A 14,628-nucleotide genomic window follows, 5' to 3' on the forward strand; every position below is an offset into this window, starting at 1 on the left:
GAATCTGATTTTTAACAAATCATCCCTACAGCCAATCCAAGCATGGTGTTTAACTGAACAAGCCTTGTCCTGATGGCAAGTGCTCCTTAGCCCTGGCACAGCCCTGGGCCCTGGGTGCCTGGGACGATCCATGCCTGCCTCTGGCAATTCCCTGGGAAGCACCAGCGTCTCTCAGCAGGGTGTTTGCTGAGCACGGAGGCTTTCAGCCTTGGGAAGGGTGATTTTTCTGCTGTTTGAAGGGAAATATGAAAGCATAACTCATGTGGAGCTCTAAGTCACCTTAAATTTTCCTGTAATTTTTTCGGAGTGCCAGTTGAAGAATGGCTGCTCTGGAGAAAATGTAGAATTCCAATAAATCTTCAGCAAGTGCAGCATATTGGGAGAAAAGTTAACAGGATGTGCATTCCTGATGGGAAGTTTGGCACTGCTGCCACCCTCTCCTTTGGCCTGTGTGTGCTGTGGGTGTTTGCCAGGGTTCCTGAGGACACTGTTCCTGGATCTGCCTTCTTCCCAGGGTTTTCCTTGGAGAAGAGAAGCCAATAGCCCCATCCTTGGAGCAGAAGTGTTAATATTTGCAGCAGTATTTAGCTCTGGAGATGACTGTCCCCACCAGAGGCAGCCTGTATTCCGCAGGGGGCAGGGATGGAATGCTGGAATGGTTACTGGCTGTCTGCCTGTGCCAGGAGGTGCCATGTGAGGGTCTTTAAGAGTCCCTTCCAACCCAAACCACTTTGAATTCCATAAGGAACAAGAGTCAACCCAGGTGATTCCCACAGAGCCCATAAACCAGCAGCAAGGTGTAACATTCAGTGTTTTCCAGTGGCTGATCCAGCAGCTGCTCTGGGAGTGCTGGGCTGGTGCGTGTGGGGCTGTGGAGAGACACAGGGCAGCTGTGAAATGCTTGGGATAAATGCCTGGAATTGCAGGCTGAGCTTCCATCTCACACAAATAAGGCCAGGCTTTTTGTGGTAGATTGAACACAAGATTGGCTAAAACTGACATTTCACTTCCTTTTCAATCACAACACACTGCTGGGAGTGTTTAAACAGTGAAATATGGAATAAGGTATAATATTGAATGAAAGTGGGTGGTTTCTCATTCTTTTCATGTGAAAGTAATGAATTAAAATAGAATTAATAAAAAGAAGAAATATATTCCCGGTGCTGCATCCTTTGAAAATCATATCTTGGGACTTAGCAAAACACAGGATTAGCTTCAGTCTCAGGATTTTAGAATTTAATTAAATTTGGTTTCAGGAAAAGGTGGGGATCAGCCTCTGGGGCATAGCCAGGTAGCGCTTTGAAACTTCTTTCTTCCACTGCAAAAAGCTTTAAATGTGTGTTTTTCACAGAATCCCAGAACGGTTTGGGTTGGAAAGGACCTTTAAAGCCCATCCAGTTCCACCCCCTGCCATGAGTGGGGACACCTTCCACTGTCCCAGGCTGCTCCAGCCTGGCTTTGAGCACTTCCAGGCATGGAAATGCTCCGTTTTAGGATAACTCTGTGATTAAACAGCTCCTGCTCCCAGCAGGGTGTCCCTGTGGCACCACCATCATTCCAGTGCTGTGTTTATGGAGAGCAGGGATGCCATCTCTAATAAATTATCCCTCTTCCCTGATGTGTTAAATTGTTAAACGAGTTAACCCAACTTCCTGCACGGTGCGTTTTCAGACCCACTTTATCCCCGCAGTAGCGGCATCTGCTGAAATCTATAGGGAGGAACTCAATAAAATGCTGCTAGCCTGGGAGTTTCTCTTTTTATGGCATTTTTGAAGGTTTTCATCTTTCTGGAGCCTGGAAGCAGATGGGCTTCTAACATTTGATTTCCCTGGATCCTAATTAAAGCTGGAAATGTTGATGTTAAGGAATTAAGTGACCATTACTTAATTTTTCTCCCATTAAGATTTTTTTGAAGTCTTTTTACTCTCTCCCAGATTGTGCTGACTTGTTTGAATTCCCAATATCTCGATTATGTTTTCTACATCTTTTTCCTATTTTCTGCTGCTTTGTAACTGCTCAGATCCTGTGAGCTGCTCCCAGTGCTTCCAGAGCAGATCTGCTGCCCTTTGATACTAGCTCTGCAAACAAGAGCTAATGTCAATACCCAAGGAGATCTACATCTCGGGCACTGGGAATGCAGCTGAAATACTTAAAGTGAAGAAATTGAAATAAAAAACCTCCTTTTCCCTGTGCTTAGCCTGGCTGTTTACCTTTGGCTGCCCAGTGCAGCTCTGGGCACTGTTTGTATGGTGGAATACTGCAGGCTCAGGATAAATATTTAGCAGTTTCTGGATGTGCACACAGTTTTCAGCTGTGACTGGGAAAAATGGGAATGCTTTGGTCTGTGCAGGCAGAGGCTCTGGCATGTGTGTCAGTGGTGTTGCATCCCTTTGAGATCCGGGTGTTGATGTTCCCATCACTGGGCAGTCCCAGTTCTGCAAAAACACAAGCCCTGCAGGGAGGGGAGGGGGAGCTGGAAGGAAAACAGCAAATAAAGTTTAATCTGCTAAGAATGAGCCCAATCTGGTTAATTTGCCAACAGCCAGAGGAGCGTGAATCGAGTAGCAGTACCCTGGCAGGCCTGCTGCTGCTTGGCTGATTTTTTCCCTGGATGCCAGATGATTTTCCCAATGACTGCAGGGCCGTGTTGAGCCCTGTTCCAGGTGCTGGCTGCTTCCAGGTGAGCTTCCCACCGGGATCCCACTCCAGAGATGCTGCCAGTGGTTCAGCTCCGGAGCTCCTCCAGCGCTGCAGCACCCGAGCCATCTGCAGCAGATTAACTCCCACAGGCTTCTCGAAATCTCCCCTTGCTGTGATCTCCCAGCATCATTTACAGCCCCCAATTTGTGCCCTCCAGGTTGACCTCTAAGCCTGCCTTACCTTAGCTGAACTCCCAGCATATGACCGTGTTTACCCAGCTTTGCTTCCGATGGTGCCGGCTTTTCCCGACTGGATTCCCTCCATATGGCGCTCCCTCCGCAGCTCCCTCCTCAAGAAGGTGCTTACAGGTGCAGGGAGCTCGCTCAAAGGCTTTTTCTACCATCCCTGTGACCCCAGTGAATATTTTTATTGACTGTTTTTCTTTTTTTCTCCACAGCTCTCGACTGTTTGCTGACTTTCACTCTTTTTTTTGTGGCTGCACACTCAGGGGCTCTCCTTACTAACACAGAAAATCGAATAAAGGCTCAGGTCAGAAATATTCCATTTTATGATCTTTGCAAATCCTCTTTGCTTGTGGGTTTTATGTGGTAAGTTAATGCTTCACTGAGAAATGGTCTCAAAGCAGGCACGTTAAATAGTGCTTGTTTTTGACCTATGGCATCGTTAAGTCAAGAGTTTTCCAGCTTTTCCTGCACACGTGTGGGGTTATTCATCAGCTTTGCAGCTGATATGTTTCTATCCATTTGGATCTGTCAGGGAAGCGGCTGAAGGACTCTCAGGCATGAGATGCAGCCTCTTCTTTGTGCTCTGCCACAAGTGATCTGCAGTCTGGGAGCACCGGCAGCAGGATCCAGCCCATTCCATGGGTGAGCAGAGCAAGTGCAGCCTCTGCTGTCAGTGGGGTTGTGGGGCGGCTTTTTTCCCTTATTACCGGGTGTCTGCATTCCCTTTCTTCTCCAGAGGTGTTTGCACCTGAATTGGAAAGCCGGGTTGGACTGTTTTGCATCCCAATATCCCATCTGTGGGAAGCCATTCCCTGTGTCCTGTCCCTCCATCCCTTGTCCCCAGTCCCTCTCCAGCTCTCTTGGAGCCCCTTTGGGCACTGGAAGGGGCTCTGAGCTCTCCCTGGATCCTTCTCTTCTTCAGGCTGAACAATCCCAACCCTCACTGATCCGTGCTCCCCAGACAGGGAGTGAGGACAGACTGAGCTCCTTAAGGAGGATGAAGCTGTGTGTGAGGATAAGGATCGGCTGCTCCATGGAAATGAGCACAGGGCAATGGGAATTATGATATGTGAGGTGGGAGAAGGGCCTGGAGTGCTTAATGTGCCTTTATCCAGCTGCCCAGGCAATCCCAGTTGTGGATTACTGAGAGCTGTCACATGAATTTTCAGTGTAATTCCAGGGATTGTTAATGGATCCACATCTGCCAGAGGTGCTGCCCTGGAACTGGAGTCTTCCCACAGGGAACACTTCCCTTTAAAAAGGGGGCAGAGGTAGCTGCAGGTCAGGGCTCTGCCAAGGTTGAGGAAGGAGAGAGGGGTTGGGGGCACAGAGGCAGAAGGACATTGGAATATGGCATTGCTGCTATTGCAATAGGATTAATCATTACTAATAAATTCAGGGTTGGCTTTTTAAGTAGAAGTTCTCTTTTTTAGACAGTGTTAATTTGGTGATTGCTAAGGAGCAAAGTAGCAGTAGGGAAGAGAGCAGAGCACACCTCCTGCGCGTTGGGAGCATGAGCTCCGTCAGCAGCCCATCTTCATGTTCCCAGGATCTGTGTCTGTCCCTCTGCCAGTTCCTGATAACTTCTCATCTTCCATCCTCACTGGATTTATTCTTGCAACACTTTTCCCATTCCTTTCCTTTCTGCAAAGCAGAATTAAATGCTCCTGTACTCTTGAGTTGGAGCTTTGGAAACGAGAAATTTTGGTAAATGTGGAATTAAAGCAGAATTAATTCCTTTTGCCATAAATGTTCTATTAACATGTCATTTATTTCTGTATAATAACAAATGGACTCATAGTAGAGATTTATGGGTTTCCTGGGCAGACTGTTTTGATGCAGTTTATTGACATAAACTGGAATCATTAGAGATGCCTCTTTTAAATTCTGCACTGGAGTTAAAATTAAATGATCAGCGCATTGGCCAATTAAGAGAAGACGTTTGCAACTTCAGTTTTCGTGTTCAGTGTAGCTGGAAGTCACAGGGTGGTGATGGCAGTTAAATATTACGAGAAATGGGCATTTTCATTCTGGTGATGAACTTGTGAAATGAACCTCCCAATTTGGAGTTTACTGACGTTGCCGAGGGCTGAGTGGGGATGTTCTCCTTTGGCCATGGAGCACCATCCAGAGGGAAAGCTGCTCTAACAGGCCCTGATTTGGACTTTTATTCAGCAATTCAGTTGAAAGGGGCTATTATGTGTTATCACTTCAGCCCGAAATGAGTGCCAGTTCAACTAGCAGGGAGTGAATTAAATTGGATTGCAATAACGCACATAAAAAGTCCCCGTAAAACCAAAAGTTAAATGCCCTTTTATTGGGGTGAGGGCTATTAGTTTCATGGAGAGAATTGTAAATCCTGCAGAAAAGCAGGTGCAGTTTCCCTCCAGCCAGGCCCTGCAGGTGCCCTGTGGGGTGCCCAGCCCTGTCAGCACCAATCCCATGGGACTGCTGGGCTCTGGCTCCCCACATTCCCTATTTTCACCCAGGAAGGTGCCCTGTGCACCAGGACTGGATGGTTTGTGTTGGGCTGTGCCACATCTGGCTGGGCACTTGGAATTTGATAATCCCAGACTGGTTCGGGTGGGAAGGGACCTTAAAGCCCATCCAGTGCCACCCCTGCCAGGGGCAGGGACACCTCTCACTGTCCCAGGCTGCTCCAAGCCCCTGTCTCAGCAGGAGAGGTGGGATTCGGGCAGTAACACTGGGGTTTGCTGCTCAAATTCAACCACGAAACATTGGTTTCCTTGGAGGACTCTCCCAGTCCGATGCTGGAGCTGTTGCTTTTACAAGAATGAAGTTATTGAGCTAAGTCAAATAACAGACAGGAAAACAAGGAAATCACAGCTTGTTAGTAAATTGTTTATAATTAGATTGTGAGCATAGAAAGAGGCTCTGTTTCTTGAGTGAATTATTCACAATGAGTTATTTGCTCAGTCCTACTTAGTAACAGATTTACAATAATTTCTTTTTTTCTGTGTTGCTCTGTTCCTCCAGATAGCTGCTTCCTCTGTGGTTTTTATATTAAAATTTCTAAGTACAATAAACACTGTCTCTTATTGCAAACATCTATCTAGAAGGCAAAAATAAAAACAAAAAAGAGTTAAAAGAGAAAAGGAAAAGGCACCATGTAGATTTATGTTTATGGAGTTAAAACTTGCAGGCATGAACTGAAACAGGGTCTCATTTATTACCAGACTTGGTTGCATCTTTAAATAACCCCTTTTTTATCAAAATATGTTCACAATATAACTCATGGAAGTAGCAATTTGGCAGATTGAACTATATGTTTTTGAATTGAATCTCTGTTCTCTCTGATTTCATATTTAATAACGAAAGCATATCTGCTAGTGAACTAGATAGAAATGACAACTCTTCTGTGTGGGCTGATTAGGGGAAGAAAATTCTGCAGGCAAGTAATATCTCTGTTTTTGAAGGATGCTCTTAAGCTGTTCAATTCTTACTCCTCTTTGAAATTCTCATAATAGTTTGAACAACCCTGAATTAACAAATGTAAATGAGTGTTTTAAATCTTAGTTCTTAAATACTTACCTGGATAACTTCAGAGAAGGGAGTTCTGACTTCTTGCAAGTAGATGTTTCTAGAGAAGATCCACGACTTCAGGATCTTTTTAGCATTGCAGGAAATGTACAAAATCTTTTGTTTGGAATAAAATATTTGTAGAGTCATAGAGTGGTTTGGGTTGGAAATGACCTTAAAGATCATCCCATTCCACCCCCTGCCATGGGCAGGGACACCTTCCACTCCCCCAGGCTGCTCCAAGCCCCATCCAACCCGGCCTTGGGCACTGCCAGGGATCCAGGGGCAGCCCCAGCTGCTCTGGGCACCCTGTGCCAGGGCCTCCCCACCCTCACAGGGGAGGATTTCATCCCAATATCCCATCTAATATTCTCCTCTTTTAGTTTAAAATGGAGGGAACAAACTAGGAGAATGATTTATTGCCCTGTTTCTGGCCTGGCTATGGAAGCACAGCCTGGTTGTTATAAGCTTGTGCTTTAAAAAGAAAATTCTGGTTTTGTGGTCATGCAGATCTGCCGGGGTAAACCTTGGAACCAGCTCATGTCTTCCCCTCAGCCTGGGGCAGGGCGGCTGTGGCCAGGAGCTGCCTGTCCCTGTGGGCACACCGAGCTGCTGCTCTCAATCACAGAATCAAAAGGCTGATGTGGCTTCAACCTTCTTCCAGCTCAGGTTTCTGCAGGATTCCAGCGAGCACCCAGTGCTGCCCTGCTGGTTCCTGCTGCAGGAGGGCTGGGAGAAGGGAATGACCCACTGGGATGTCTGGGACACCATACCTGCCTATGTCCCGCCAGTTTGGGCCCAGCTCAGACTGGGAGATTAAATGTGCCTCCTGATTTAATTACATAGCATTTTAAAACACAGCACTAGCCACGGCAGTGTTAAAGAGCAAAGAGCCCTTTGGCTTTTCCATTAAGCTGATAAAAAATAACAGAATAACAAAGTGCAATTTGCTTAATGCACAGTTACCCCCTGCCCGAGGCTGGCGCTTCCTGGCCAGGCAGGTTCTGGTCCCAAACTGCCTCTGCCCTTCTCTTGTGACTGCCTTGGCAGCAGCTTTGGCATCGCTGTTTGAATGCAATTAGAATGAAGCAGTTTGGAATTGTTGCAGTGGGAGCACAAATCCCTTCCCTCAAGGAGGAACCTCTCCCTTCCCAAGCAGCCCCTGTCTCTCTCCTCACCATGCTGGATGCAAAGTGTCCATTGCAGGCTGCTGGAGCAGCTCTGGAATTTTGTTGGGGATTCTGTTCCCTGTAACTGTGATTATTCCAGTCTTCCTTCAGCATTTAATTGATTACTGCATCTTGCAGCATCTTCTTCCAGGCCTGAAGGGCACTGTGGCGTCATCTTCCCCTCTTCATGTCTGGATCAAGCTCTCATAGGGTTTCAACAGTGACAGAGCTGTGAGCTGGAAAATGCACAGAACAATTACCTGGCAATTTATAATGCATTAATTAAATGTAGGGATCACTTGGCACCGGTGCAATCTGCAGTAAAGCCTGTGCACTGTGGTGGGCAGAGATTGATGGGCACTCTGGAGGGGCCCACAGGCCCGTTCCTGGTGCAGGAGGTCCCAGGGATGGGCATTTGCTTTCAGAAGGAGCAATGGCAAGGTTTGGGTTGGTGGGAAATCGGGACATTCCCCCTGTGCTGGGCACTGAGGGCACACCTTTAATCCTGGGATCAGGTTTGGGCCCCTCATGGGAAGGACCCTGAGGGTCTGGAGCATGTCCAGGGCAGGGAACGGAGCTGGGAAGGGGCTGGAGAACTCCTGAGGGAGCTGGGAAAGGGGCTCAGCCTGGAGCAAAGGAGGCTCAGGGGGGACCTTGTGGCTCTGCACAAGTCCCTGACAGGAGGGGGCAGCCGGGGGGGTCGGGCTCTGCTCGCAGGGAACAGGGACAGGAGGAGAGGGAACGGCCTCAGGCTGGGCCAGGGGAGGCTCAGGGTGGATATTGGGGAAATTCCTTCACTGAAAGGGTTATTGGGAGGGGCTGCCCATGGCAGGGGTAGAATCCCCATCCCTGGAGGGATTTAAAAGTCGTGTAGATGTGGCTTCTGGGGACATATATAAACATATATATATATATATATATACACGGATATATATGGACATATTTATAGATCGCATCTACAGACATGGTATAAACAGGGTGGTCTCAGTGTGCAGACCACCACTGGGGCTCTGGCAGCTGACACCATCCCACAGCCTATTTTTGCTTCCTCAGGCATGTGCTGTCTCTTAAAAAACCCTGAGAAAATAAAAAATAGCTCTTCCCAATAATCCTGGGACAGGTGAAAAATCTAATCCCCAGCCCAAATGGCCAACAGAGATGTCTGGGGAAGGAAAGCTTAAAATAAAACTGTTGCTGGGGAAAAATGAAAGCTTTGGGTTGGGAAGTGTAACAAGACTTGTAATATGTAATGAAAATCAAATTTAGCAAGGCTAGCACTCATTTCATGGGGTTTGGGTTTTTTTTCCCAAACTCCCAGAACCATGAAGTTCTTTGAGAACTTCAGCGATCAATAGCCCATTACAACAGTGACACCAACTCTGAACCTAATTACCAGTGCAGCAGAGCTCACCTAATGAGTTCTTAGAGTTATTGGAAGGGGCAAAAGTGTGTGTGGGTTAATATCCTCTTTTTTAATATATTTTTCTCTATGCATCTTGATCTCTTGAGCACAACAGAATTCAGACTAAAAAGGAGGATAGTGAGACTTGTCTTGTATCAAACCTCAAACTGCAAGTGTAGCATCTATTTTGCTCTGCTCAGATAAAATTCAGGTTTTCTGGAGGACAAGAACCCCCCTTGTTTTACTACATCTCACGGCAATTCCTTCTAAATGAAGCACACAGGTGTAGAAATTTTTTTATTCTTTCCTCTATATTCTGTATAATATTGTCTGTTGTATATATGCAATATAATATATGTATATAATACATGTATTGGGTGTGTATAATTGCATACTGCCTTCTCTTGCTTTCATTTTAGATACCTGTGCATAGAAATGCATTTCTTGTCGAGAAATGACAGGTCCAAAATTAGAGGTATCCAGGCTTGATTCCAACACACCGGTGATGGTGGAGTCACTGCTGCTCACCTTGGTGTTGTCTGTGCTGATTGAGTTCACTTGGACGTTCTCATTTGAATTTTTCCAGCATCCAGACATTTACTGCCCTTGCAACTTCCAGTGTGAGACTGGAGAACCCTCCAGTGATGTTTTTTTTTTCCTAAAAATAATCAAGCCCATATAATCAAGCCATCTCTCGGTCTTCCTGCTAAACTAGCTTGGGCATTTTTCAGTTTCCTTTGAACTCTCTTTTTTTTTTTTGTGTCTTCAGTTGTTCTTCAGGTTTTCTTTTTGAGCAATGAGGAAGAGGAATCAATGCCATGCTGTGGTGGTGTCCTTACTGCTGTGACAGGTCCCATCCCTGGAAGAGGCTTTGCCTTGGAGAGGGGGAGGCCTCAATGGGTTTTTATAGATCAAAGAATCCCAAAATGGTTTGGGTTGGAAGAAACCCAAACCCCATCCCATTTCACCCCCTCCTGTGGTCAGGGACATCTCCCACTATCCCAGGTTGTTCCAAGCCCTGTCCAACCTGGCCTTGGACACTGCCAGATATGATTCCACATAATGACATTTAGAGATGCGTCCATAAATTGCCTCAGCACCTACCACACGTCACCGAGCCCATTAACACATAACTGCCCCAAAATGCTAACCCAGGAAATTTCTTGAATTCAGCCCTTCCTCCCAGGAAGCTGCAAGCTTTGTGTTTGTAAAAAGGCAAAAAATTCCCCCCAATTTCAGCTATCAAAGCTGAATTTGGCTTCTAAGGTTCATTTAATCACTACAATGGCTTAGTTAGAGAGAACGCTGCAGAGGGGTAATTTATCTTTATTTGTCAGCTCCCTAGGGCTGAGTTCTTTTGAAGGGCAAAAGTGAATAGGAGGTAAGGATAAATTGTAAGCTGTCTAATTTTTGACCTGTGATTTCTTTCAGACATTATGTTCAGGGAGTTTTTGAACAGTGGTGCCAGGAGACCATGGGTGAACCTGTAGGGTGTTGCCAGCCTGGGATTTGGCTGAGCCTGTCAAGGGTTTTACACATTTTAACCGAGGAAAATGCATACAGGGTTTAAAGAGGACAGGAAGGAGTAGAGTTCTTTGCAGATCTTCATAGTTAAGGTGTGGCAAATTAATTTAAGCAATTTAAATTGGCTTGATGAGAGTCCATTTCCCTCAGTTTCGGTGCGGCAGCAGCACGAGCCTCGTATGACGCCCACCAAAGTCAAGGGAAGGGCTCCTATTGATTTCCAAAAGGCTTGCATCTTATTTAATGAAAATCTCACTGAAGACAACTTGCACATGGCCTGACTAATGTTGCTGTAAGGGAAAGTGCTTCCTGCTGTGCATTTAAAACTGGCTCCTTTGTGTGATTAATGCTGATTCCAAGGAAAGCTCTCCTTGCGCTTGGTCACCCAGACGTGTGGCACAGCACTGCACCTCCAAGGGTGGCACAATCTCTGCCCATCTGATGTGTAAAACCCCACTAATAAATTGTGATTGCAAAAAGAAAATGGCATTTGGACATGGCTTGTTAATGTTTTTGACAATAACTTTGCTTGTTTGGGCTGTGCTCCAGCTTTGGTTGGTGATTGCCTTATCCTGCTCTGGTGCCTCTTTCCAGGTTCTGCTCCAAGCACTTCACTCAGAACCTTTTTCCTGTTTGGCTTTCAAATTGAAACTGTCTGAATCCCAAGTTTAACAAGGACGATTTCCAGTTCCAGTCCCACTGCAGGCAAAGCTAAAACCTTGACAGGCCCATGGTGGAAATCATCCAAGAAGGGTCATTCTCCATAGAGCTGCTTCATGGTTTCAGAGGATCACTAACAGACGGGCTGGGAACTGGTCCTGTGAAGGCAAAACCAGGCAGGTTTTACCATCCTGGCTGGTGAAATCCTGCTTGTTCCCAGGACAGCACTGGCAGGATTTGGCCATCACCAAAGCTGCTGGACTTGTGTCACAGTGGGATTTAGCAGTGAGGTGGTTGATGCACTTCTGCTGTCTCACCCCAAAACTCTTCACTTTATTCACAGTGAAGCCAGACAGTTCCAGATTTCTCATATGAACTCAAATGCCACCTGATTCCCGTCTCCTGCAGGAATTGGAAGTCTACTTAGAGGATTAACTCGACTTGCATATAAAGCCTGTACATTGCTGTCAGAGCTCTGTGTTTTGGGTAGCTCATAACTGAATCTGTTTCATTATAAAATGAGGCCAACAACAATTTTTTTCACTCCCCATGAAGTGTATCTGGATATTTGTGTGGGAAAACTTCACCTTAAAATTCATCCTCATTGTGATTTGGTAAAATGCACTGAACTGATGCTTCCCAGTGACAGGATTTTAAATACAAACTCAGGCTCAATTTTTATAAATCATTGATCACATACGGCATTTTTGGTTGTCCTTAACAGAAAACCTTAAAAATACATAAGCAGAAATGGTTTTTGCCAAGACAGCAGGAGAAACATAACAATAATAATAGTAATAATAGTAACAATAGTTTGAATTAGGATATTAGGCTTTGATTAGAGGCAGCACTTCGTAGTTAGGGCTCACAGGGTTGCTCTGCCACATTATAGAATTTATTTTACATTTTGTCATTGCTTTTTGAATTGTTCAGTTTGGTTAATGGGATTTAAGAGGTAAAAATCATCCTGAGTGTTTCCTTAAAAAACAACATTCAGAAGGCAAATCTGGCTTTTTAGGCATTATAACGGCTGTGGATTCTTTAGTTCCCTTTTCCATTTTTCTCTATGTATTTTTTACTCTCCTGCCTATGTTAATTTTTTACCAAGATATTTTGGTTTACCGGGGATATACCTAAGTTAGTTCCCCTCGTGTATACGAGGAGGATTCAAGCAGACAAGGGTGAGCAGTGGGCAGCAGCATTTGTTTCTAGCACACGATAAATGACAAATTTCTGGTGGATGCTTGCTTTTAAATTGCCCATTAAAGCAGGTTTCAGCCATGGTGGGGAGCAGGCAGCACCCCCAAATTTCCAGTTTAGCCAGGTTCATTCACTTGATGTGAATTCTCAGTTCTGCTCCAGCCCAGAGGTGTCCAGGAGCTGCTGCAGCCACAGCAGCAGGGAAGGAGTAGGGATGTGATGTGAAATCTGAGAGAATTGAAGTCCTTTGGGAGACTGGGACACTAATTAAAGCTGGCAGTAATTAAGCATGTCCTCGCTGAGGCAAGAGGAAGATCCAGTGCAATCAGCAGAGGCTCTTGGCTCTCCCACCTGGTGAGGATGATGGGCCTGGCATTCCTGCCTCGCTGCAGGGTCATGGAAGGGCCCCCGTCCCCCAAGGCAGGTGGCACTCATGCCTCCCAGTGATTTAGTGCTGAACATTTCCAGTTTTCATCCAGGGCTTTGGATGTGGCTGAGGAGCCTGACAGGTCAGGAGGGACCTGCACAGCTGGTGCCAGGGCTGCCTGGGGCCGCCTCGCGCTGGGCTCGGGCTCCTCCACTCCAAGTGCTCAGCGGGGCCTGCTGCCCTGTCCTTGGGCACTGCCATGAGGGCAGAGAGAGGAGGAGATTCCAAGGTAGCCTGTAAAGGCAGAGCAGCTCACGGGATCTGTCTGTATGGGCATAAGGTGAGCTGTTCTCTGCTTTAGCACTCTGCTTGGGCCGCACTGGAGTCAACTGGCTGAAACAGTCGCAAAATAGTGCCAATTGTCCTCCTTTTATTAATTTTCTTCATGCTCTTTGCCATAAAGTTTAGGAGGTGTAGGTGAGGGTGAAAAGCTGCAGGGACAGTGACAGCCCTGGAGAGGAGCAGCAGCAGCAAGAGGGGCTGGGGTTGTGCCATCCCCAAAACCTCAGCCCGGCTCAGGCACCGCTGTTAAATGGTTCCAGAAATAAAGATCTTTGTTCCAAGCCCCGTTTCAGGTTGCTAAGTGACAACAGTGTGCTTGCCTTGCACATTACTTACCTCAGCCTGCTTCCAGAGCAAGGCAAGGAATAGTTAAAGGCCGGAGAAAATTGGGAGTGCCAGGTATTAAATACATTATTATTACTTATGGCCAAGAAAGGCACATTTTGTCCCATATCAAGGCCAGGGAGCACTGAGGGAGCTGGGCAGGAGGGATGGTGGGTCCCTGACTGTGTCCTCTTCCATATTCCAGTGGGCAGAGCTGGGAGATCCCATTTTTATCAGGCTGTGCTGTTGTCTGTTGCCTCTGAAGGTACAGGTTGTGGTGGAAGTTGCTCAAAGAGGTTTTTCAGTGTCCTGCTGCTGTTTTTCACCTTTGCTTTGCTCCCAGAAATGCAGGTATTGCTATAAATTATGGTATTTTAAAATGCTGCACTTATTTCTTCCTCCAGAGTGTCCCTCAAACATCAACATTTGGGTGTGTCTCATTTTCTTCAGTGTGATTTTCTTTAAGGGTAGAAAGATAACAATGGACATTTAAAAAAATACAATAATAACAAAAAAAAAATTATTCAAAAGCACCTTTGTTAAAACCATTGGGCATCATTCCAATGATCTTTAGCAAGGAGAGCAGGAATTCAGAGCTGAGCAACCTGGGATGGTGGAAGGTGTCCCTGCCTGGAACTGGATGACCTTTAAAGTCCTTTCCAACCCAAACCGCTCTGCGATTCTCTTCTGCCTTTGGGAGCATCCTGGGGGTAAAAAAGCAAATCACGGGAGTGATTCCTCAGCTCTTGCCTTGAATTTGGTTCAGTGATTTAATTATCTTGGTGTGTAGGGGAAAACAAAGTTTGCCAGATAAATATCTCGGGCCTCTCTTGGGCCCCCTGGAGTGAGGGACTGGAGTGAAAGGGACTAAAATAGGATTTCTTAATAAAAGCTCATTAACAGTGCCTGCGTGGTGGGGGCCTGCGTTAACTATGGCAAATATATAGATATTTCCTGATCACAGGAGAGTGCTATTCAAATATAAATAATTCCTTCTGTACAGCAAGCTTGGGGAAAAAAATTGAGAGATATTTTCAGTCAACAGCAGTTGGCTCCGCCAAGCTCCTCGTCAGCTGTGATGAGCTATTAGGGGAATGTTTATGGACACAGCAAGAATAAACTCCAAAAAGCATCCATCATCTTTATTGCCCCTTTCCAAAGTGAAAGGGGTTATTTGCTTGCTGGACGAGCTTGCAAAGGACTGATGGAACCTGG

General features: G+C 46.1%; 1 long non-coding RNA gene across 1 annotated transcript in view; it reads left to right on the forward strand.

The window, feature by feature from the left end:
• Positions 1-14,628, forward strand: part of LOC116449454 — a 129,364-nt gene that overhangs the window by 16,025 nt on the left and 98,711 nt on the right. Inside the window, exon 2 of the long non-coding RNA XR_004242387.1 lies at positions 3,098-3,189. This is a non-coding gene — a long non-coding RNA (uncharacterized LOC116449454). The remainder of the gene's footprint in view (positions 1-3,097; positions 3,190-14,628) is intronic.

Source organism: Corvus moneduloides, chromosome 11, assembly GCF_009650955.1.
Source record: "Corvus moneduloides isolate bCorMon1 chromosome 11, bCorMon1.pri, whole genome shotgun sequence".
Classification (NCBI taxonomy): domain Eukaryota; kingdom Metazoa; phylum Chordata; class Aves; order Passeriformes; family Corvidae; genus Corvus; species Corvus moneduloides.